The 24,490-nt window shown below is 35.7% G+C and overlaps 1 protein-coding gene across 1 annotated transcript in view; it reads right to left on the reverse strand.

The window, feature by feature from the left end:
• RFC3 (replication factor C subunit 3) overlaps positions 1-24,019 on the reverse strand; it is a 264,338-nt gene extending 240,319 nt beyond the window's left edge. Inside the window, exons 1-2 of the mRNA XM_049701377.1 lie at positions 23,886-24,019; positions 4,455-4,556 (exon numbers count right to left, since the gene is read on the reverse strand). The gene's annotated coding sequence lies outside the window, so the exon portion shown is untranslated. The remainder of the gene's footprint in view (positions 1-4,454; positions 4,557-23,885) is intronic.
• Positions 24,020-24,490: the final 471 nt, after the last annotated feature.

Genomic DNA, 24,490 nt, shown 5'->3' on the forward strand with positions numbered 1-24,490 from the left:
TACTAGATCTAATTTTCCCTGAATCACTATTAGTTGTTTTCACAAAGATGTCATCATTCTTCACTGTGCTCTCCAGTTAAAATTTAGCCATTTTCAGTCTTATTTTGTGTTTGTTATTCTTATCAGAATATTTGTTAGGAATCTTACTTAAGAGTTGGGCCTTTGTATTTATTTCTTGGAACCAAAATATTAGTGGTGGGTGTAGGCACCAGGCAGGGTGGAAGCATTCTGCTTCAGCAATGTATCTTTAAACCATGACCAAGTGAAGCTTCAATAAAGTTTTGGAAAAAAGCCAATGAGTGCAGTAAAGCACAAGAATTGCACTGTGGGAATATTGGAAGGGCACTCAATGGCTTGCTTAAGATATAGAAGAATAAGAGATTACTGAACCATCAAATTAGACAACTAAGAAGAAGCTGAAAACTGAAGCCACAATACAAAGTTATTTAGTATACATGCTAGAACCTATATAATATGGTAAGTGATAGCAGGCCTGCTATAAGCTAGATGAAATGAGAAATAGACTATGGAAGGATGGAATTCGGACACTGCAAGGATTGCCTACTAATAGGTAGTACCTAAGGGCAGTACCCCTTCTACTGCCTAATTCTATAAAAAACCTCCAGCTGGGAACTAGATGTCTCTGACCTGGCAAATTTCTCACTTCTCCCAGGTTACTTTGACAAATAATTTTCAGGAGGTGTGGGGGAACTGGCTGTATTCACCATGCCCTTGATAATGTGAGCTTCCACACCTCTTCTTTGCAGGCTCCATAGAAGTGAAAGTGAGAACAGCCTTAAAAACAATAGTACACAATGTTTAACATAAAATGAAGTGCTATGATTATGAAAGGGGAAAAATCTTTGCTTATACAGGGTCTTCAGAAATGCCAGAAACTGTGCTAGTGGCTGAACTTGTACGGAAATCTAGACTTAGTCTCTGAGTCTAGGCCGTTAAGAGAAGATGAGGAGGTATAAAACATGTATGTTCTGTAACAGGTATAGGTACAAGTGTTTTAAAAGCACAAAGGAGAAAGTAATTAATCAGGCATGGCAAAGCCTTCCAAAGAAGGTGGCATTGATTTGGGTCTTGAAGGATGAATAACTAGGAAGTTGCTTATTAGAGAAGGAAGAGAAGAGAATAGCTAGGATATTCTGGATCAAGTCCATGGCTATGAGTTGAGGTTAATGTCAATAACGATGCCCATCTATGCAATCTTTTGATCTGTTTTGAGGCAGAGTCCTAAGCTGAGTGAGAATCTGCAGGAGTCTATGGGCAATTGACGCTCTCATGCTCTCTCCATTCCCAGGTTCGGAGGCACAGGTCACTGATCACAGTGGTATGCAAAGATTCCAGAATCCATGGGGAATTTGCTTTCTTTAAACTTTACTGGTATAGCTCTCTATTTAAAGTCACCAAATAGATTACATAATTTATCAAAATGCAACTTTTTTAAATCTTTTTTTTTTAATTTGACCAAAAGCAACAAAGTGGCTGACTTTAAAAAAATAGTGAAAAAATCCTTAGCAGTATCTTACCCCGTTCATTTTTAACAGCTCCTGCAACACTTATGCTCAATATAATTCTTGGTGACAGGGTTTCCTTTGTTGTTTTTCTCTTCTCAACTCCCAACTATCATGCTAGGAAATCCTCTAAAATTTATAATTTTACTTATAATTATTAATTGATATTTTTATCATATAGCATATTTGTAAAACATGGTTTCAATTTTTTTTAATGAGTCATTTTAGGTAAATCTGTCCTTTTACCCACAAAATTAACATTGTTTTGCTATATGCATAGTTCATTTTTTTAACCAATATATAGTGATAGTTTTGCACTCCAGAATGAATAAGACAGGATCCCTGACCTTTGGAGAGCTTAGAGGTGTACATTTTAAAACTTTTCCTAATTATTAAGCATGAGAAGTTAAAAGTACTATATGATTTCAGAAGAAAAAGAGATTTATTATTTTTTTGTGGAGAATCCAGGAAAGCATTATGGAGGAAGTGCCATTTGACCTGGGCTTAAGTGTTGGATAGACAATGAACACACAGGAATGGAAAAAGGTTATTCTAGGTAAAGAGAAAAATAAAATAAGGCCATATAAGCTAAGAGGTACATGTAGCCATATTGGAGAATAAACAGATGTTTACAGTCACTTGAGGGCACGGTCATAAAGAAAATTATGGATGAAAGAGCTTTCTCAGTTTAAAAAAAACAAACAAAAAAAAGCCCATAGGAAATAGCTGAAATAAATGTGAAGATTTGACTTTTTAAATTTGGATATAATATCTTCAAAAATCACCACTTACACACATTAAACCCAAAATTTACACTGGCTCTAGATCTCATAAGAAAAAGGTAACACTGAAATGAGGTTCAAAACCAAATAACATTCAAGAATATAAACCATCTATTATACTCAGATAGCAATGGAAATGCTATCTCAGCTATGAATATTTTTTAAAAACCTGAAGTGAGATATTAAGCTGCTAAAGTTTAAAAATATGACCAGTTTTTTCAGGCTGACTGAGAAAACCAAAGGCCAGATTGTGTTACTCTTCAATTTGTGGTTGTGGTTTCAGCAGAAAGAAATGACAGCGCGTTAGTCACATTATATGGTACAATAATGGCCCTGGGGTGGGGTTATTATCAAATAATAACACCTTTGAAACTGTTTGACTAATGCTGTAAATTATCTCTGTATTGTACAAAAAGCATTACAGTATGATTTTTTGATGTCTTTGGATTGCAAAGGATTAGCAAGTAGTGCTCAAAAGCAGCTAATTTAGGGGATTTAAAATGAAGAGCAGTCTGGAGTTTCATGGCTATTCACTGAACTTGATACACTGGCAGAAGGCAGTAAAGACCTTCAGTCAGGTATGCCAGCACAGATCTCTCAAATCCAATTTGTAATACACATTTAAAGTCACTCATAAAAACATTTTAAAAACAGAAGAAATGTAATGGAGGAAAAGAAGCATTTCTAAGTAATGCAATTAAAAAAATAACAGGAAAGAGTATTTCTGGCAATAATCACAGGGACTGCACACAGAGTCTGTCAAGGGAAAAACACCTTCAATTTGGAAGCAAACAGTTGTAGAACAAACGGAATAAAAGGACTCAAGTAAATAATTTTTATCAGAGTGTCAAAAACCTGTTCAGGTTCTCTGCAAAGATTTTGAACTCTAAGTCCTATAGATCATTTATTTTCTTTTTCTTCTTCTTTTTTTAATCTAAATTAACAACATTCAGGATTTCATCTTTGTGCAAAGCTGACATCTATCTGTTAGGAATCCAGACCAAAAAAGAAAAATCCTTCCAAGTTTATCTGGATTAATAACTTTACAAACTTATGAACTTCTATAGCAAACTCAAAGAAAAAACTGAAAAAAGTTAAGGAGGTAACACAGAAAGACAAGATTCTTAAGCATTTTTTTTAATGCAATGGCAGCAACAGTGGCCTTGGAGAGAAATAACACTTTTCTAAAGCTTATTAATGCCTACACTGAAGGTATTGAGAAAAATACACCATCCATACAAAGAATGTAAGTCTGTGGAACTATTGTCAACAGATTGCAGAAGAGACATGGAAAGAACTCAAACCAAACACAAAATTGCATTTAATTGTGTGGGACTTTATCGGAAGGGCTCTGATTTTGTGTTTCTAAATCCTTTCAGTCTAACCAAAGCCCCAAAATAAAAAGCTAAAACTTACCTGATAATGTTACTGATTCTGAAATATATATATTTAAGTTAAAGATGAGCAATGAGGGATTTTAAGAATTTTTAAATGGTGGATAGCTTGTGTGCACAAAAGGATTTTTTAGTTATATACTCTCTAAGGTGGTTGGTTCTCTCTGGGATGTTGCTGCCAAGACCTGCTCAACTTCACCTGGCAACAATTTTTATGATGCCTGAAAGGACCCCTTTATTGTGGCCTGATGTTCACAAGATCTATTATTCAATTCTCCCACATTTTCAGGTGGTATTTCCCAGGTTTTTAGTTATCCTAGATTCTGTTGAAAGGGGGAAAAACAAACAAAAGCAGTCCTTTCTTCTCTTGAAAGCTAATTCTTTTCCATTTTAAATAATTTCCTCTGTTTCCCTAAGATGTTATGTTTTGAAACAGTCTATATAGAGACTGTTTTGGCCTTTTTAAAAAAGTCTAAACTAAAACCTTTGAATTTAAGTTTTCAAACCAAGTTAAAGTTCTGTTTGGGAAAAAAATTTTTATATAAAAAAACTTTCAAAAAAGTTACAATGTGGCATAGCTGGGCAGACAGGTAAGTAAATATATTCTATTCTTAGGATACTACCTACAATGTAAGTGATTGTCTTAATTTATATCAAGCTAACAGAATCTGAAAATAATATCCACATATAGCTCACACTTATGTAATAAAATACCATAGACTGGGTGGTTTAAACAACAGACATGAATTTCTCACAGTTCTGGAGGCTGGAAAGTCCAAGATCAAGGCACCAGCAAATTTGGTTCTTGGTGAGGGCTCTCTTCCTGGTTCACAGATGGCTGTCTTCTCCCTGTGTCCCTATATGGCAGAGAGAAGAAGCTCTGGTGTCTCTTCATCTTCTTAGAAGGGCACTAATCCCATTATGGGGACTCTACCATCATGACCTCATCTAAACCTTAGAAGGGCACTAATCCCATTATGGGGACTCTACCATCATGACCTCATCTAAACCTAGTTACCTCCCAAAGGCCTCACCTCCTAATACTCACATTGGGGGTTAGTGCTTCAACATATGATTTTAGGGAGAACACATTTAGTCCATAAAACCAATTACATGATATTTTGAGGCACCTTAACTTCACTCTTCTCTAGCTTTACTGTATTCCAATTGTATTCAAGTCCTTTCAAAGCTAAGGTGTCTCTGAATGTCAAGTTTTGTGCTTAAATAGAACTTCTTTTAGCTGAAAAAAATAGGTGGTACTTTGGGGAAATAAAACATAACATTATCAAGAAACTTCCCAAAGCTTCCCATTCTGAGTTTCCAATAAAGAACAAAGTAGCAGTTCAAAAAACATTTCCAGACCACCCAGTATACAGTATACACAGTGCTAGTACTGGGATTACAAAGATAAATGAGACACAATTACTGTCCTGAAGAAAGTATAACAAATAATAAAACAGTAAATCTTATCAAGAATTTGAATTCATAAACTTCAGAAAAGCAAGCAATCATTTCCCTGAATAAGCTCATTGCAAAATTAATGGTTACAAGACTTTTAAAAACATTTTTGTAGAATACTATATGCAACTTCAAAAGGAGATTTCTCTTTTCTGGATCTGTATAGGATTATTATGCTACTTGGAAATAATCATTTCTTGGAAATAATCACAAGTCATTTAAATGCCAAAGTGAAGTCTGAAATTTAAAATATCAAGTTCAGTTTATTTAAGTTTCTAAATGAGCAACACAGTATCCTAATTTATATATCTATGGCTAAACGAGCAACATTAAGGATTTCTTTGCACAAGATATCTTATCTCGTGTTAACTTACTGTACTCAATGGTGCCCTATAGACTGAATGAGAGGTAGGATGATTTCATCTAGCTGGGTGTTGCTTTGATAAATCCTTTTCTCTTTTCACATGATGAATCACCAAATGTCTACTTCAGGTAAGAAGCAGGAGTCTTTCTTTATCTAAATCTCTAATTCATTATCAAGGAAGATAATTTAAGCATGCAGAAGTTGATAAACCCGCCACAAACCCAGAATGTTTAAAATTATTTTTGTAAGTCATTTCCAGAATGGGAATAAATAAGTGAGAAATAAAAGGAAGGAAGGAAAAAGGGAAGGGAGGCAGGAAGGGGATGAATAAACATTGACAGCATCCTTTACGAATATCTAAACATCATTATTCCAAAAGAACAAGTAAGCATCATCTTGATTTTATAACTTCCATTTCTTTATGAATTTCTCTACAAGAAATGTGATATACTGAGAGTCCATTACATTGTGCAAAATGCCAGTCTTAACAGCAAATAAAACAGCATTAACCTTCATTTGTTATTACTTTCAGCAGTTCTTGCCTCACCAGTTAAGAAACCTGTGTCTGAGAAAGCTCCACAGCCACTGTTGTGTCACATATGTTTCTGAGGAAGAAACATGATTATCCCCAAATCTGGGGCTTCAGAAATGAATATGGTAGCATCAGACTATAAAAATGAACCTAATACTAACTAAAGATTGAATATCACAGAGCAATCAGCAAAATCCTTTTACCCGAATTCTGATATTAAGCTCTAGTACCTTTCAAGTTTTTAAGTGAAGATACTAAAGTATGGAGAGGATCAGGGATTTTCCCAGAGTCCCTTAGCTGGTAAACAGCATGACAAGACACAACCAATATTTTCTGACTGCAAAGTTTTGCTCTTTCCATTAGCTCACCATCCTCTAGAAACATCTGGCTATGCGTGGGTAGGACTGAAGAGGAACAGTTGTTTAGGATGATCAACAACTTAGAAAATATTTCAGAACAGCACTAGAACTTCGTGAGAATTTAACCAGGGCATTGAAATTTGTAGCAAAAACAGTCCTTCCAATTACAACAAAATTTCATAAGAAAAGAGGTTTATATCTAACAGGGTAACTCTTTTCTTTTCGAGAAATTTCACGAGAAAAGTTTATGCAGACAATTAGAGCCATCCAGCTTCTCAGCTGGTCTGGGCTCCACTTTAAAATAAACAAGGCTTCTCCCCTACAGCAGCTTTGCTGAGGCTCAGCTGACTGGATTCTGGGCTCAGAGAAAACCTAGGTCTGAGGTCTCTGGATTGAAAAAGAGCAATGGATTAAGTGTCAGGGTACCTAGATAGTAGTTTCAGTTCAGGTACTAGCTTGCTATATATGACCTTAAGCACATTTTAAAATCTTCTGTGATTACTTCACAATATCTTTCCATAGTTACTTCAGAACATTAGCTAGTCTCTCAAACTGTGGTCCTCAGACCACAAGCTCAGAATCCCCTGGGGCTCTTGTTGTAACTGAAGATTCCTGGGCCCCATTCCAGACCTACTATATCAAAATATTCTAACATGAATCCAGAAAAACCCAGGTGCACTTTTAAAATTTGCACACTTAAAATTTACAAATTAACGGGACGGTCTTTATAATAACCCACACATTTTCTATCCTAATCCCAACATTTACTGGCACATGACTTAACTTTCTCTCTGGGGAATTTGCAACCCCAAGGCTTTTCTTCTCAGTCATATCCAGCCAGCTCAATCTTTCTGGACCTCACTTCTCCCAGCTGTAAAATGAGTATGACAACTTCTAACTTATTGGGCAGATATGAAGAACAAATGAGATAATGCATATCTTTAATGTGTCTAATAGAATTCCTAACACATAACAAATCCTTGATAAATGTTACATACTTTTCCTTTGTAATAAGATCATTAGCATAATGATAGCAGATATTAATTCAGTACTAACTATATGTGGTACAGGCAAGTTACATATATTAACGCACATAATTATCACAACCCCATGAAGAAGGTACTATTATTATCCTCAGTTCCTCTCCAGAGGAGGATCCTGAGACACAGAGAATTGGGTACACAGAGAATTAGGTAACTTGCCTAAGGTCACACAAACAGTAACCGAAGGAATCACAAGCCCTCTGTGATTCTGATACAGGGTAAAGTTGGAGAATTGCTGCCTTATAACCACTGCCTTTAAGAAATACATAGCAGAACTGTATTGCACTTAGAATCTACTAGGTTGGGGTCAGACAATTTTGATACAAACAGAATTTTGAGATTCACTGCCAAATTCAGAGGCTAAAAGAATTTACATTTCCTGTATACTTAATTAATGTTATCTATTGCTATATCAGTATTACACTATATAATTACTGCACCTTTAAAATATGGTTAAACATCTATTACTATTCTTTGAGCTGGATACTTGAAAGTGTAGAGAAGATATAACTGAAACTCACAAGCTCATGAAAGAAATAAGCACTTGGCATGTTCACCAAACCTTCAGTATAATACAACCAGGATCTTAATAATAAGATCCTGGTTGTATTATAATAGAAATCTTTTTCAAAAAAATTTCCTATGAATTTTGAAAAATAAATTTACTATGAATTTTTAAAATATTGATATAATTCTTGAAAAAAATTAATGAAAATGCTCATTTTTATAATTGTAAATTATAAATATAAAAAATTCTACTCAGACTACAATAAAACACATAATTACAATTAACATATTGGTATATGTATTTCCTATTATTCCCTTTACAGTTATCTTTATGTTTCTGTAGTCAGAATCACACCATTTATGTGATTTTACTTCCTATATTTCACTTAACATAAAATTCACAAGCATTATCCCTTATGACATACTAGTTATAATCATTTTAATAACAGCATAATATTCCTACTTGTGAGTTGTAAATTACCTATGGTTATCTTAACTAATCTCCTACTCAGTGTTTAGGTTGTTTCAAATTTTATATAATTATGAATAAAGCTACAATTAATATTTTTGCCCTACCCCATTTTAGGATTACTTCCATAAAAGAGAGTCCCAAGAGTATAACTGCAAGGCTAAATTCAACTATTTATTTCAATAAAAATTACCAAATTATTCATTTCAAATTATGTTGTAATTTAGTCTTTTAATATGTACTAAGATATGTAAAATGTTATATTCCTTGGATATTTCATTCAATTATTGTTCTATTCCTATATCAGCATTACAGTATTTTAGACATCATAGTTTTAAAATATGGTTCAATGTCTAGTATATCTTGTGTAACTCATTTCTCTTTCTTTCAAAATATTCTGTATGTTTTTTATGTGTATTTAACATTCCAGATGAACTTTAGGATGATTGTGCCAAGTTGAAAAGCAAACCAAATCAAAATTTCATTATGATTTTCACTGGAATTGCATTAAATCTATAAAATAATTTGGAAGTAGCTGACTTCCTTGAAGCATTATTTTTGATATACAGAAGCATAATTTCTACTTCTAATTCTCTCAAAGCTCTATCATTTTTTATTCAAATAGGCCACAAATACTTCTCATTAAAGGTATTCTAAAAGTTTATACTCTTGTTGCTATGGTGACTGTGACTCTCCTTTCATTAATTTTTAAACAGGTTTACTGAAGTATAATTTATATTTTAAGTATACAATTCAATGATTTTTTTAAAATAAATTACAGAGCTGTTCAACCAGCACCACAATCCACTCTTAGAACATTTCTGTCACCACAAAAAGATTTCCCTTTTTGTTGGTGATTTCTTATTTGTTTCTGTTACAGTTGGAGAACTTACTTTTTATAATTGTAGTTCTTTTAAATATACTGAAATGTTTTATGGTCTAGCATGTGCTCTATTTTGGAGAACACCCACATACACTTGGAAAAATCATGCACCTTGCTTTCATTTCACTGCTAGAGTGTTCTATAAATGTCAGGTCAAGTTGGCTGACAGCATTAAATGTTAAGTGATATAAAAGATTTTCTTGATGATTTTCCATCTAGTTGTGCTATCAATTATTGAGACTAGATCGTTGAAGTCTCCAACTATTATTGTCTATTTCTCTCTTTAATTCTGTCATTTATTGACTCCTGTACTTGGGGATATATGTTGAGTATGTATGCCATTCATAACCATTCTATTTTCCTATTGAACTGACCATTTTCTCATTATGAAATGTCCCTCTTTGTCACAAGTGTTTTTTTGTCTTAAAGTATATTTTTTTCTGATATTAGAATATTTACTCCAGCTCTTTTATGGTTACTGTCCGTGTGGTATATCTTTTTCCAGGATTTTAACTTCCAGTCTACTTGTATCTTTGAATTTAAAACCTGTCTCTTGTAGACAGCATATAGTTAGATCTTGTTTTGGTTTAATGCAGTCTGACAATCTCTGCCTTTTGATTGAAGGACTTAACCTATTTACATGCAATGAAAATATTGATTAGTTGGACTTCTGCTACTTTGGTATTTGTTTTCCGTATGTCTCATGACTTTTGTGCCTTCTGTTTTTCTTTTACTGTCTTCTTTTATGGCAAATAGATTTTTTTAGTATACCACTTTAATTCCTTTTTGGGGGGGAGTTTAAAGTTGTCTTAGTGGTTGTTCTTGGCATTACAATAATCTAATTTAGTACAATCTACTGTAAGTAATCACAATCTACTTCAGATTAATACTAATTTAATGCCTGAAAAATATAGAAGTTTTGCTCCAATTTAGCTCCATTTCCTCCCCCTTCATGTTATTATTGTCACATATCTTATCTGTATATAAGCCCAATAACACAGTTTTATTGTCTTATGCAACTGTCTTTTAAATCAGTTAATAAAAAACAAAAAACAAGTATTTATATAGTCCTTTATATTTACCTCTGTAATTACCTTTTTTTCATAAGACTTTGTATTACGGAAGTTTTAGGCGTACAACCCAAATTTGAGAAGGAGGTACAGAGATTTCCCATATACCCCCTGCTCTCACATAGGCATAGAGGGCCTGCCCCATTATCAACATCACTCACCAGAATGGTACATATGTTACCAAGGATGAACCTACACTGACACAACACATCACCCAATGTCCATAGTTTACCTTAGGGTTGTACATTCTGTGGGTTTGGACCAATGTATAATGACACGCATCCATCATTAAAATATCACACATAGTATTTTCACTCTCAAAAATCATTCTTGGTGTTGTACTTCACTCTTGGTGTTGTACACTCTTGGTGTTGTACATTCTGTGGGTTTGGACCAATGTATAATGACACGCATCCATCATTAAAATATCACACATAGTATTTTCACTCTCAAAAATCATTCTGTGCTCTGCCTATTAATCTCTCTCCAGCCTCCCTGCAATCACTGATCTTTTGACAATCTCCATATTTTGCCTTTTCTAGAATGTCATATAGTTGGAATCATACAGTGTGGAGCCTTTTCAGATTGGCTTCGTTCATTCAGCAATATGCATTTAAGGTCCCTCCATGTCTTTTAACATAATTACTTTTTCCATTGTTCTTTATTTGTTCATGTGGATTCAAGTTCCATCTGCTGTCATTTCTGTTCAGCCTGAAGATTTTCTTTAGTATTTCTTGTAAGGCAAATCTGCTAACAACAAATTCTGTGTTTCTCTGAGAATTTCTTTATTCTTTTTTCATTTTTTTGAAGTGTAGTTTTCCTGAATGTTGAATTCTTGGTTGACAGTTTTTTCTTTGAATATGTCATCCTGCTGCTTTCTGGCCCCTATTTCTGATGAGAAGTCATCTCTTAATTTTATTGTGGTTGCACTGTATATGATGGGTCATTTTTCTCTTGCTGGATTCAAGATGCTCTCTTTGTTTTTGGCTTTCAACAGTTTGACTCTAATGTATCTTGGTATGGATTTCTTTTGGTTAATACTCTTTAAAGCTCATTGAGCTTCTTAGATACATAGATTAAAATTTTCCATCAAATTTGGAAAGTTTGGGGTCTTTTCTTCACAAATTTTCTTACCTCACACATTCTTCTATCTCTCTCCTCTCTTTCTAAGGCTCCTGATATATACATGTTTGTATGCTCATGTGTCCTACAGGTCTCTGAGACTTTGTTCATTTTTCTTTCTATTCTTCAGAATTCATACCACCAAGAGAGAGAAACCATATACAATTTGAACAGATTTAATATAAAGAATTATAACATACAGCTGAGTATTCAAAGAATGAAGAATTGACTAGTAAAAAAAATAAAACAGGCTTCCCTGGTGGCGCAGTGGTTGAGAGTCCCCTTGCCGATGCAGGGGACACGGGTTCGTGCCCTGGTCCAGGAAGATCCCGCGTGCCGCGGAGTGGCTGGGTCCGTGAGCCATGGCCACTGAGCCTGTGCGTCCGGAGCCTGTGCTCCGCAACAGGAGAGGCCACAACAGTGAGAGGCCCGCGTACCGCAAAAATAAATAAATAAATAAATAAAACAAAACCTCTTAAAAACTACAGAATTGGAGATATAAGGAGAAGCCACTATCCCTAGAGCTGAGATGGTGTACCTAAGGAAGGACCCCCTCCCTCCCATCTGAGATTCAGACCTTCTTGAAGTGGGCATGACCATGGCTCACTGAATGACAGAGAAGTCACTGTGGAGCTGCACCAGCAAAACTTGCTGGAAATCCCCCACTAGGGTGCTGGCAACATCTTTTCATAGGGAAGTATATCCTTGGAGACACTCTAATACAAAATTACCCAATGGGAATTGCCAGGGAGGGGGTAGCTGCTAGCCAGTGGGCACTGCTGACTGTCATGTAGTTCAGGAGCTGGGTGCTGGAATAGCTGCCTGTACTGCAAAAGCTGGGAGCTGGAGAAGCCACACAGGCAACATGAATCTACCAAGTGGGCGCACTGGAACCAGGAGGGAAAACCCCTTCTTCCTACAATGCCTTTCCAGTACCCTCTGCTGACAAGCTTTATTGACAGCTGGCAAAGGGAAAAAAAAAAAAAAAAAAGTTTAAAGGTCCCAAATCCATGTTCATAGAAGAGGAAAGGAAGGGAAATTTGGAACTGAGAGGCAATATATTGATAACGGGCACATTTCATTCCTTTGGTCATTCATTTCCATATGCAACTTTCTATACACATTTAATTCCTATATAGCAACAAAATACATTTCCAACTAACATGATATAGCTATCCACCTTACAAGTATAAAAGCTCTCCCTCTTTCCCCAAAATGAAAGATACATACATAGTCCAAACAGTTAATGTGTCCATCACAGGCTATAGTAATAAATCCTCAAATTTAGTCACAGTTTCACTGAATATTCCGTTAGCCAAAGACTAAATTATAAAGTTGTTTCCAGCAGCTTGTATATAAAAATAAAAGAGACAGAAGAAAATGGTTAGTATATATAAACACATGCATATAGCAAGAAGAAAATATGCAAAGATACTCATTTCTGTAATTAGTGTCACAGTTGTAGACGGTATCTATGGATTTCTTCTTTACCCATTTCATCTTTCCCTTACCCTCAGCCAAAACCTTGACTGCTCTGAGCCCTTTACCTGAGTGACCCAACCTTCATTCCTGAAGGGTGTGCCTCCTCAATTGTTCCGCCTTTTTTGGCTGCTATAGTTTTACATTTACCTTTACTATTGGGCATGGAAGTAATAAGATGTGCCCCCTGAGAATCTCCTAGGATCCAAACATAGTTCTTTTTGCCTCCAACCCAATTTTTACATTGTAACATAGATTAATCACTGCATCTTTTTTTTTTTTTCTTTCTGTGTTGGTTCAGTGACATAGGAGTCCCAAATTGCTAGTCGGAAGTATCATCTTCCAATTAAATGGAATCATTGTTGTGTCCCTGATGGAAGCATTCCGTGCGTGGGGACTAAGAACTCTAAACCAGAAGTGCTCAAAGCTGTGGTATGGAAAGCAAAAATTCTGCAAGTGAGTTATTACACATTCACTTCTTAATTTCTAGAACCACGTAGACTATGAGGGAAACAGCACCATGTAATGGTCTTTGATTTTTATTTAATTAATTAATTTTTTTGTTTACTTATTTTTGACTGCGCTGGGTCTTCGTTGCTACGCACGGGCTTTCTCTAGTTGTGCTGAGCGGGGGCTACTCTTTGCTGCGGCACGCCAGCTTCTCATTGTGATAGCTTCTCTTGTTGTGGAGCACGGGCTCTAGGCGCGCGGGCTCAGTGGTTATGGTACATGGGCTTAGTTGCTCCACAGCATGTGGGATCTTCCCGGACCAGGGATCAAACCCATGTTCTCTACATTGGCAGGCAGATTCTTAACCACTGCACCACCAGGGAAGTCCTGGTCTCTGATTTAAAGCATTTACATATCATGTAAAAAAGAACTCTATCCTTTCAGGCTGTGGTCTCCCAACGGGCATCATAACAGAGTCTTCAGTGAGTCATTGCAACTTCCTAGTTAAACCAGCATATCCTCTGTTAATAATACTTTCTCTCCTCCACTACATTCCTACTACCTTCTCTAGAATTTGCAGAACACTTCAGTGTAAAAATTGGTGAGAGGAGAATTCCCTATTTATCACAGTTTTAAAAGGAATGACTTAGTATTTTACTTTTAAATAAGGTTAAAATGGGCATTGGTTTGAAATACGCATCTTAACGTGAAGGAATTAGTCTTCTAAGTTATGCTTTTCAAAAAACATTTAAGTATGGAATTTCACTAAATGATTTTGTAAATATAATGGATAAAACAGTACATGATTTTCTTATTTTACCTATTGATACAATATGGTATCAACACATTTCTTGATATTGAAGCATCCTTATTATATTAGCTTCCACTGCAATAACCAAAAAACCCCCAAATCTTTATAACACAAACATGTTACATCAAGGCTGTAGACTGCAAGCTATGTTACAGCCTGCAGGTTGACTGTAGATCAGCTCCACTGTTTTCCTCCTGTGTCCAGGCTGAAGGAACAACAGTAATCATAACAGAGGAGAAAAGACGGATTGAGATAAATCATGGAATTGTTCTTAATGCTTGTGCTTGAAAATGGCAAATCTGACAATCATTCAGATTCCACTGGCCAAAGCAAGTCACATGGTCAAGCACAGCATCAATGAGGTATAAAAATATACTCCTTCAGTAGTGTGGGGAAGGGAGAATGAATATTTGTGAAAAGTAAGTAATGCAAACTGTCATACTCATATTCAAAGAACAGACCCTTTTGGGCCATGGTAAATTATTCTTTTAATAAACTATTAAATCTATGTGCTAATATTATATTATTCATATGCATAATCATAAGTGAAAGTGATGTATAATTTTCATGCTTTTTTCCAAGGGTTTGGTAGGATGATTATATTTGCTTAGAAGAATGAACTGGATAGCTTTCTACGCTTTTCTCTATGTTCTATATATGGATCTATCTCTTCCTCTTAAGGATAAAAGATTTCACCAGTACCATTTAGAACTGGAGCCTTTTGGGGGAAGTAATTAACTGGGTAACTTAAAAAAAATTATTTTTCTGTTATTGGTAGAATAGCATTAGATTTTTTTAAGTAGTTTTGATTTTCCTAGAAATCATCCTCTTCATGATATTCAAATTTGATAGTGATAACTTATATGTACATATTTAACATGTTTTCTACATGTTATAACACCTCCATCACTTCTAATTTTTACTGGACTTTCCACATTTACTATTTTGTGATTTCTTCACTTTTTTTTCCTATTTTATAATGCATTTACTATATTGCTTTTATCTTCACTGTAGTCTTCCTTTTGCTTTCTTCTTTTTCATTTTCTAAATTATTTAATAAAAGTCTTGCTCATAGAATAAAAAATCTAGCTATAGCAGCATTGTGTAATTCCATTAAAATGAAAACTCAGTGAGGGCTGTATTTCTACCCCTTTGTTCATTAATAATCCTCAAGTGTCTAGCACATTATCTTTTTGCACAGAGGAGTTTCACAATATTTGATAACATTCAGAGGAATCTGTTTCTGTATTCATTTCCTTTTAGACACTATGGTTATTTTTTAATTCCAAGAAGCTTGGATTTTTGTTTAAACTTTCATTATCTTACCTAATTTTGTGGTTTTCAGACTTTAACATCCATCAAGATAGCTTGGAGAACTTGCTAAAACACTGAGTTTTAAATTTTAAAACATGGGCTCTACCCTCAGAGTTTCTGATTTAGTAGGTTCGAGGTAGGGTTCTAGAATTTGTATTTCTAACAAGTTCCCAAGTGATGCTGAAGCCATGCTGGGGTTTACATTTTGAGATTTACTGGCTATTTCATTGTATGAGAATGTTAATTGTTTCTGCTTTGGAAAATTTATTGCAGTATCTACCATTTTAATTATGTTTTTAAAATCATCATTTAGTATCATCATTTCTTTTTTGTGTAATTGAAGACAGACTAACAGTTGTATAGTAAGATGTATATTAAAACAACGAACCTTGTTGAATTCTCTAAGTTAGTATTATTGTATAGCACAAGACTATAATCTTTTTAAGCATTCCTGGAATTTTTAAATAAAAGACTTATTACAAACTTACAATTGGTTTAGTTAACCAAAATGTACCACTTTTTTCCAGTATTAAGTCTGCTAGCTCCATATCTCTGCTATTTCGTGAGGCCTGATTTTGCAAAACCCTACCTATATGCCAAACATTCAGAGCATTACATTGTGGTTCAGACATCACATTTTCCTCACCAGTCTACTCCACAGCAATAGCTTTAGTCCTTTTCATGAAACTATGTTGTGTCAAAAAGCTTTCTATGCAGTGTTCTACTTTTAAGAAGTGATGGACCTTGTACATTTGGATTTTTTTCAACCAATGGTTCCACATTAAGAAACTCTTCCAAATTCTTTAGTCAGTTTTCTGGAGTCTGCCATGTCTTCTTTTTCTCAATTCCATATTCTACTTCCAAAAGTCTTCCTTCCCCTGGCTGTCATTATTTTTTCTCTATGGTATATCTTCGTATTGCAGTATTTTAAAATTATCCTATGCATTGCTTTCTGCTATAAGTTCTACTTAATATGATATTAATATGATGCTTTACTTAGTTTGATACAAGTATGCTCATTGTTTCATTTGTGATTTTTCTGAATAATTTTTAGATGCATCTCTTGTAAGTAGTAAACCACTGGATTTTGTTTCATTATACATCCACTCCAAGAGACTTTTTAGTGTACAGATGTAAGCAATTTATAAGTTTTTATAACTCTTACATAATTCATCTCATTATACAGAAATCAGAAAGCACAAGTACAACAAAAGGAAAAATAAAATAAAATTAGCCATGATCCCATCACCCATACTCAGGGACTGTTACGATTTGGAAGTATATACATTAAGATTTATTTCTATATATTTGGGAAAAGGACACCTATTATGCCATTTTGTAATATGATTTTTACTTATCTTTCCAAGTCAACACTCTTCTTCAACCTCATTTTTAAGGATTGCTTAATACCGTATTGCAAAGATATGTTTATGTAACCTATCCCCTTATGTATTTGTTCTTAATTTTCTATTACAAATACAGCTCCTCATACCCATATCTTTCTAGTCAACCGACTATTTCCTTGATCTAATTTACCAGAATTAAAACTAGTAAGTCAAAAGTCATAACTATTTTTAGGGTTCTTGGTGTATTAATGACACATTACTTTCCAAAAAGTTTAGTAAAATGTGAACTCCGACCAGCTACATGAGGGAGTCCACGCTTAGGACTGCCAGAGAAAATATAAGCTGCCAGTTAAATCTGAATTTCAGATAAACAGAAAATAAGCTTTTAATATAAATATGCCCCAAACATTGCATATTTGTTGCTTATGTGAAATTTAAATCTAACTGGGCTTCCTATTTTTATTTATTACATATGGCAACCTTATACCCACTGCATCTTTGCCAGAATTAAAAATTAATTTTTAAAACATTTGGGAAGTGAGAAAAGTAAAGCTTTTATGTATAATTCCTTTAAAAAAAATCTGCTTAAGTTCCTTTCTGAATTATATCAGGGTTTGTTTTTTTTTAATATATTGACATACTAAGGCCAAATATTTTCTCTAATTTATTTACTCTTTAAATTTTTAACAAACTTTACAACTTTTACAAACTTAAAAATTTTTATGTAACAAGAATTATCAACTGTTTTTTCCTTTGATTTCTGATTGCTTTTGTGATTTAAAAAAGGTCCTTTCCTCCTATCCAAAGATTGGATATTCATCTGCATCTTCTTCGGATTTTTGGTTTTGCTTTTCTTTATATGTATTACTTTGTTCTACCTCGAATTTATTTTGATGCATGTATATTTTACTCATTTCAAATAGAAGAAATGCAATTCTTTTTATATAAAATACTCTTTGGGCATATTATATTTGGGGCATTGCTATAAATACTCTTAGTATTTATAACAGTTTTCCTCAAGTATTGGAGTTGTTTTAACTTTATTCCTTCACCTAGCATTACTTATCAACCTAACAGTTATATTCCCAAAACCTGTTACTGTAAAAGAAAGCAGGAATGAAGTATTTAAGGCCTTATAGCTAAAGCACAGTTAGGGGACTGTCGCTATAAGTGAATCTAAAATAATGACAAACAGCTCATTAAATAAATGAACTAATGGCATTTTAACTACTTTTATTTTATTTTTTATAAATTTATTTACTTATTTATTTTTGGCTGCACTGGGTCTTCATTGCTGTGCATGGGCTTTCTCTACTTGTGGCAAGCAGGAGCTCCTCTTTGTTGCAGTGCGCGGGCTTCTCATTACAGTGGCTTCTCTTGTTGCGGAGCATGGGGTCTAGGTGCACAGGCTTCAGTAGTTGTGGCATGTGGGCTCAGTAGTTGTGGCACATGGGCTTGGTTGCTATGCGGCATATGGGATCTTCCCTCCCGGACCAGGGCTTGAACCCATGTCTCCTGCATTGGCAGGTGGATTCTTAACCACTGCACCACCAGGGAAGCCCCATTTTAAGTACTTTTAAATAGTAATAATTGGCCTCGTTCAATAACAACTCCTCTTCCTAAAAACTATTTGGGATTTCCTTAGCCCATCAATTTTCTCAAGATGCTTATGAATGTGTTTTTGCTTTGTTATAAATATGCATTTTAAGAAGCATTTTTCCTTGGATCTCCACCAAATGATCAGTGTTTCACAATTTTATGATTCAGTTACTTTACGTAACTTAGATTAATTGAAGGAGAAAATGCCAGTATTCTGTGACATGTTCTTGAAACCCTTCCTAATGCATAGTTTTATGTGTAAGAGAACTTAATGCCAGTGCACAAACAACCACAGTAGAACACTACTGTTACTCTGAAGCTTTCACATGTCTCAGTTTCTTTCCTTTGGTTTCCTATATTTTTCCCACACTTCATTAGAAAAATATCTACGTACACCTCTCTTCTTGTAATTTTTTAAAATATGCTCAAGAAAAATCACGCATATGCTTACAAATATCGTATCCTAAAATTTCACATTTGTGGGAAAAGCACAAGTACATAAATACACATATGTAGAATTTTGTACAACAGGAACTGTAGCTAGGAAGGAAGACATCACTATACTCAACACAAAGTGTTCAACAGAAATTTGCTTAATGGGACTGACTTCCATCTGGAATGGAAGCACACTTAAGGCAGTGGGGTTGATACAATGGCTACAACTATATGACCAAAACATCAGGGCTACTGAAGAAGAGGTAGACACAGTTAGTTCAGTGGTGTTAATGACTAATTCTGATCAATAATTCTAATTAATACTGATCAATGCTTAAAGGTTCATAATACAGTATAGCATAACCACTGAAAAAGACCTCCCGGGAAATGGCTACTTTTGTGGTAATATTTAAAAGTCATATAAAAATATCCTTATATTTTTACTTTTTCCAAACTATCTGTATTATAATTGGCATTGCTATAGCACAGGTAGTTCAGCTCGGTGCTTTGTGTCCACCTAAAGGGGTGGGATAGGGAGGGTGGGAGGCAGATGCAAGAGGGAGGAGATACCCAATATATGTATACATATATCCACATACATATGGGGATATATGTATACATATAGCTGATTCACTTTGTTATATAGCAGCAACTAACACAACATTGTAAAGCAATTATACTCCAATAAGGATGTTAAAAAAAATAAATAAATAATTGGCATTGCTCAACTAGTAATGGTAAGCTTAGATACTAAAATATTTTATCTATATCAAATGTCAAGAGTTTTAAATGTACTACTACCAACAACAATTATGGTCTGAATCAGTACTCTTACCAGTTTAGGAGTTAATTTAATTCATCCATATATCAAATTATATCAATTATTACTGGAACACATGCAGTGTGTTAGTCTATTTAAATTGATTGCAGGGCTTCCCTAGAAGTGCAGTGGTTGAGAATCTGCTTGCCAATGCAGGGGACACGAGTTCGATCCCTGGTCCGGGAAGATCCCACATGCCACGGAACAACTAAGCCCGTATACCACAACTGAGCTCTAGAGCCCATGAGCCACAACTACTGAGCCCGCATGCCTAGAGCGCGTGCTCTACTACAAGAGAAGCCACCGCAATGAGAAGCCCGCACACCGCAACAAAGAGTAGCCCCTGCTCGCTGCAACTAGAGAAAGCCCGCACGCAGCAATGAAGACCCAATGCAGCCAACAATTAAATAATATTTTTTTAAAAATTAAATAAATAAATAAATTGGTTGCAAACATGAAATGATACTATTTTAACAACACAATAATAAATGTGGCTTACCACTGGGGAGAAGAGCCACTAAAATGAGTACAGCGGTTTAATTCAAACTTACTTCCAAAGAATAACTTAACAGAAATGACAGGCAGTTTGAATGAGATTTAAAGCATAACAAGCCAACAGATTAGAAAGTCTGAGAACAGTATCTCCAACACCATAAAAAGGCAGTATTAAGGCTATAGAGATTCAACAGCCAGTGACTGACAAAAAGATTATATATTGCCAGTGTACAAAAAACAGAAAAATTGATCCCAATACCAAGTCAAAACGTGAATACCAGTATTGTTTTGCTAAAACGAAAAGTATTAATAAGTCCATTGATTGTAGCAAAAATAACACTGATAAAAAGATGTCTAGGGAATTCCCTGGTGGTCCAGTGGTTAGGAGTTGGCATGTTCACTGCCAGGGCCCAGTTTCAATCCCTAGTTGGGGAACTAAGATCTCACAAGCCGCTTGGCCAAAAAAAAAAAAAAAAGATGCCTATAACAGTTAAGACACTATAAGAGCTGAATCAACTTATTTTGAAATTTCTCCTCGGAGAAATACTTCTTTCCACAGATGTTCACTACATATCCATTTACAAACTACGTTTTTAGAAAATAGGAGAGAAGGTTAAAAAGTAAGCAAATGGAAGCCAAAATTAATGAATAGAAAATACATTTGAAAGCAAATCTGACACTGGAGTTCTAATCTAATTACTGTATCAAACTCCACCAATCCTTGATTGAAAGTAAATTACATTATCTCACATAATGCTTAAGGACAAAATTAGCCAAGATAAGTGGTGATGTTAATAGCCATAATAAATAAATATCATAAATTACTAACTACATTTAGTCAACAAAGTAGGGTTGTTTAATAATGCTCCCCAAAATAAAACAGGTAGCATTTCTAATGAGTAGTGTGTTTTACATCACACCTCCGTTCATCATGAGGGGATTTGTAACAAGTTTCATTTAAAATGAAACACAAAGCATATGCCTTTCTTACCTTGGTTTAAACTGTTTATAATTACTCAGATACAAAGTACTCAGATTCTTAGGGCACTATCATGGTTTTAGGTGTTCTCAACCATTTTTTTTCTAATGGAGATTCATTCATGTTAGAAGGGAAAAGAAAAAAACTGAAGTCCAGTGAACGGAATAATAATGACTTTTAAAAACTGAGAAGTAAAAAATTGCAGCCAAATGATAACTGGCAATTACGAAAGTATAAAACAATTCATAAATATAAAACCTCACATAATTTTTAAAAGGTAATGTGGAAGAACAGCAATAATTAAGAATAGTTAACATCTCAAATATAACACTGATGATACACTGGCAGGAAAGTAACCTTGAGCATTATGGGAATTCCAACCGCCTGCATGTGTTCATATACAGCAAGAGTTTGTCAGGAGTTGGTGGAACCACAAAGCTCAATAGAGTACTGAATTAGAATCCTCAGTTATTTGTGGTAATGCAATAATTTTAGTCTATGAATATCAAATCTAGTAAGGCTGAATAACTCATTCAGTAGGTTACTTCTAAGAAGGCTTTAGTTGTTAGCAATAATTGGTCTACGAAATTGGGCTCATTCGTATGTAAGTGCAAACAATGAGCTTTGCATTGTTCCTTAAGGACTCTCAAAGCCCATGAATCCACTTTAGAACACAACTGATTTAGGGAACCCAGTGTCTGACACAGAGCTAGAAATGAACAATCTAGTGGATGAACCTAAAATATACAGAAATTGATTAATATCTAATTTTATAAAATCATATAAGGTACCATCTCATTGATCTGATGTAATTGTGATAAATTACTTTAATTCTAGAGAATATGGATTCATTCCTCAAAGTTCACAATGAATTCATTCCTTTACTCACTTCAATGACATTATCAAAATTGCTTTTCACTCATAGAAACTTTACTGAGTTATTGCAAAAGCAGCATTTCAGTTGTCTTCATTGGTCTTTAGATATATTAATTTACAAATCGAGGGTATATCACTTATTTTTTTATAATAAGGTCAGTTACATCAAAGCAAACATTCTGAACTTTTTTTTTTTTTTACCAGTTTTAGGAATAATTTCAGTTAGGAACATACCAAACCTATCCCAAAATATCTGTATTTCAATTAGGTGCAAGGATAAAACTTCTAGTGTGCAGTGCATTTTTCTGTCAATAAATGCAGTGCCATAGTCAGGATTTGACAGAATTAATCTAAGAGAAAAGGCCTGCAGAAAAGATTAAGTAAGCCATTTTTAAAGATGAGATGACTATTTTTTCAAATGAAAACACTGTGTACATTTGTAAATGGCACGGTGTAGGTGGAGTGCGATTAGTAGAGGATTTGGAGAAACAAAGGAATTTGGGGAGATGCAAAAGGACTTCGGAAAAGCCTGGTGTCTACCAAAAAGCAAAATGAGAATGTTAGGTTATAACAATTCTGTCCTTAAGTCTAGTCATTTCCCTTTTACTGCCTTTTAACAGCTAATGCGAAGGACAAAAATGACAGCAAAATAATTGAAATATTTAGTATACCTGGTGTCACAGCACCCTCTATCACATGATAATATACAGAACACGTTCATGTGTAGTAGTCGCTTTAGTGTGTGAATATTCATTTATGTAGAACTATCTGGTTTTAATCCTCGGTTCATAACTTCCCAACAATGGATTTCTCCAGCTTCCCTATCATTAGTAACCAACTGCAAGAGCATTATTGACAAAGCAATCCTGAACTCTAAATTATTGCACGTGTGATCCTAGTACCAACAACTTAAGCATCAGCGGAGAGCTTACCATAGCTATAATTATACACCTCTACCCCCTGACCTTCCAACTTAAAAACTTCGGGTTAAGCCCAATCTGTCTTACTAAGTTTTCCAGGGACGTCTGATGCGTGCTCACGTTTGAGAACCACCGCTGTAAGAGAAACGCCTCGTGGAGCAGTCAAGTCAGTAGGCGCTGAAGTCTAAAGGAAACTTACTTCATTAACTTTCACTAGTACTCTGATGCTCAGTGAAAGCATCATCCCAATAAAGCAGTTAAGAACAATCCAATGCTAGCTACCTAATATCATCAGGGCTTCGGCCTTCCAGGAAAATCGAGCAAAAATTCATCATCCAGGGAGAATTTACGTTGACTTTGCTGACTTGGGAGAAATGACTTTTCTTCTCTGGTTAGTCTAATAGAAATATGCCACGCAACAAAATCTACATTCATCCTGAGTGTCCCTGAGGCTACCCTTCCTAAATCTTAGCCTGTTTTTATAGCAAACTATCCACTAAATTCCCCGCTCCGCCACTGGCTCCAAACACATACGCTGCATGTTTTTTACAACACTGCTTTAATAAGCGAAAAGAAACAAAAGCTCTTACAGCAAAGACCAATCTAAGCCACAGAGCCTGTGCCATCTTCCCATCCAAGAGAGAAACGGTGGACCCATGTCTCGACAGATTAAGGAATTCATGGCTGAGGGGATGACTGAGAGGACCTCAGGAACAAGGCATGAGGAAACAAACAAAAAAAGTTTTCTTTTGTTTTTCTGGACTTAAAACTAGAGAACGAACTGTTTCCTCTCCACCTTGGCTATTTATAACCAACACATACAAGCAGCTTCCGCTTCAAAGTCCTGCAAAGTACCTCCAACGCGCGAACTCGTTAGGGCGGAGACTCGGGCTCTCCTTCCCGAGGGCGGGAGAGACGAAAACCCGGGCCCCGTTTTCTCTGGAAGGTTCCGAAAGAAAGACGCGCGCCCCCTCTGCGGGCAGCAAGGGACTCGGCACCAGATGGCGCTGCCGCACCGAGAGCCGGAGCCTGTGCGGCAAGTGAGACGGGAAGAGGCGTCACCGGATCCTTTCCTTCGCGTCCGTCGCCGGAAATGCGCGCTGGCGCCAGCCTCTGGTCCCGGATATTAAGACTTTCAGAGGGTTCCTGCGTGAGGGCGGGACTAAAACCGGAACCGAACGGCGACCTTCGGGTCATGGGGCGGAGGCCCCGGGCGGCGCCAGCGGGGGGATGGTTTCTGGTGCGCGCGCCTCGCCGGAGGCGCGGAGGGGCGGGGCCTCGCCGTGCGCTTGCGCATTGTGAGGACGTAGGCGCCGCTGGCGCGTACGTCTGTCTCTGCACGTTTGCTGGCCCTGCAAGGCGGTAGTGGTGCCGTAGTAGGTTGTTTCCCCCCCCCCCCCCCCCCCGCTTCCCGCCCACAGTGTTTGGCTTTCTGGCTGTGAATCAGGTTTCTGGAAATC

Source organism: Orcinus orca, chromosome 18 (assembly GCF_937001465.1).
Source record: "Orcinus orca chromosome 18, mOrcOrc1.1, whole genome shotgun sequence".
NCBI classification, from domain to species: domain Eukaryota; kingdom Metazoa; phylum Chordata; class Mammalia; order Artiodactyla; family Delphinidae; genus Orcinus; species Orcinus orca.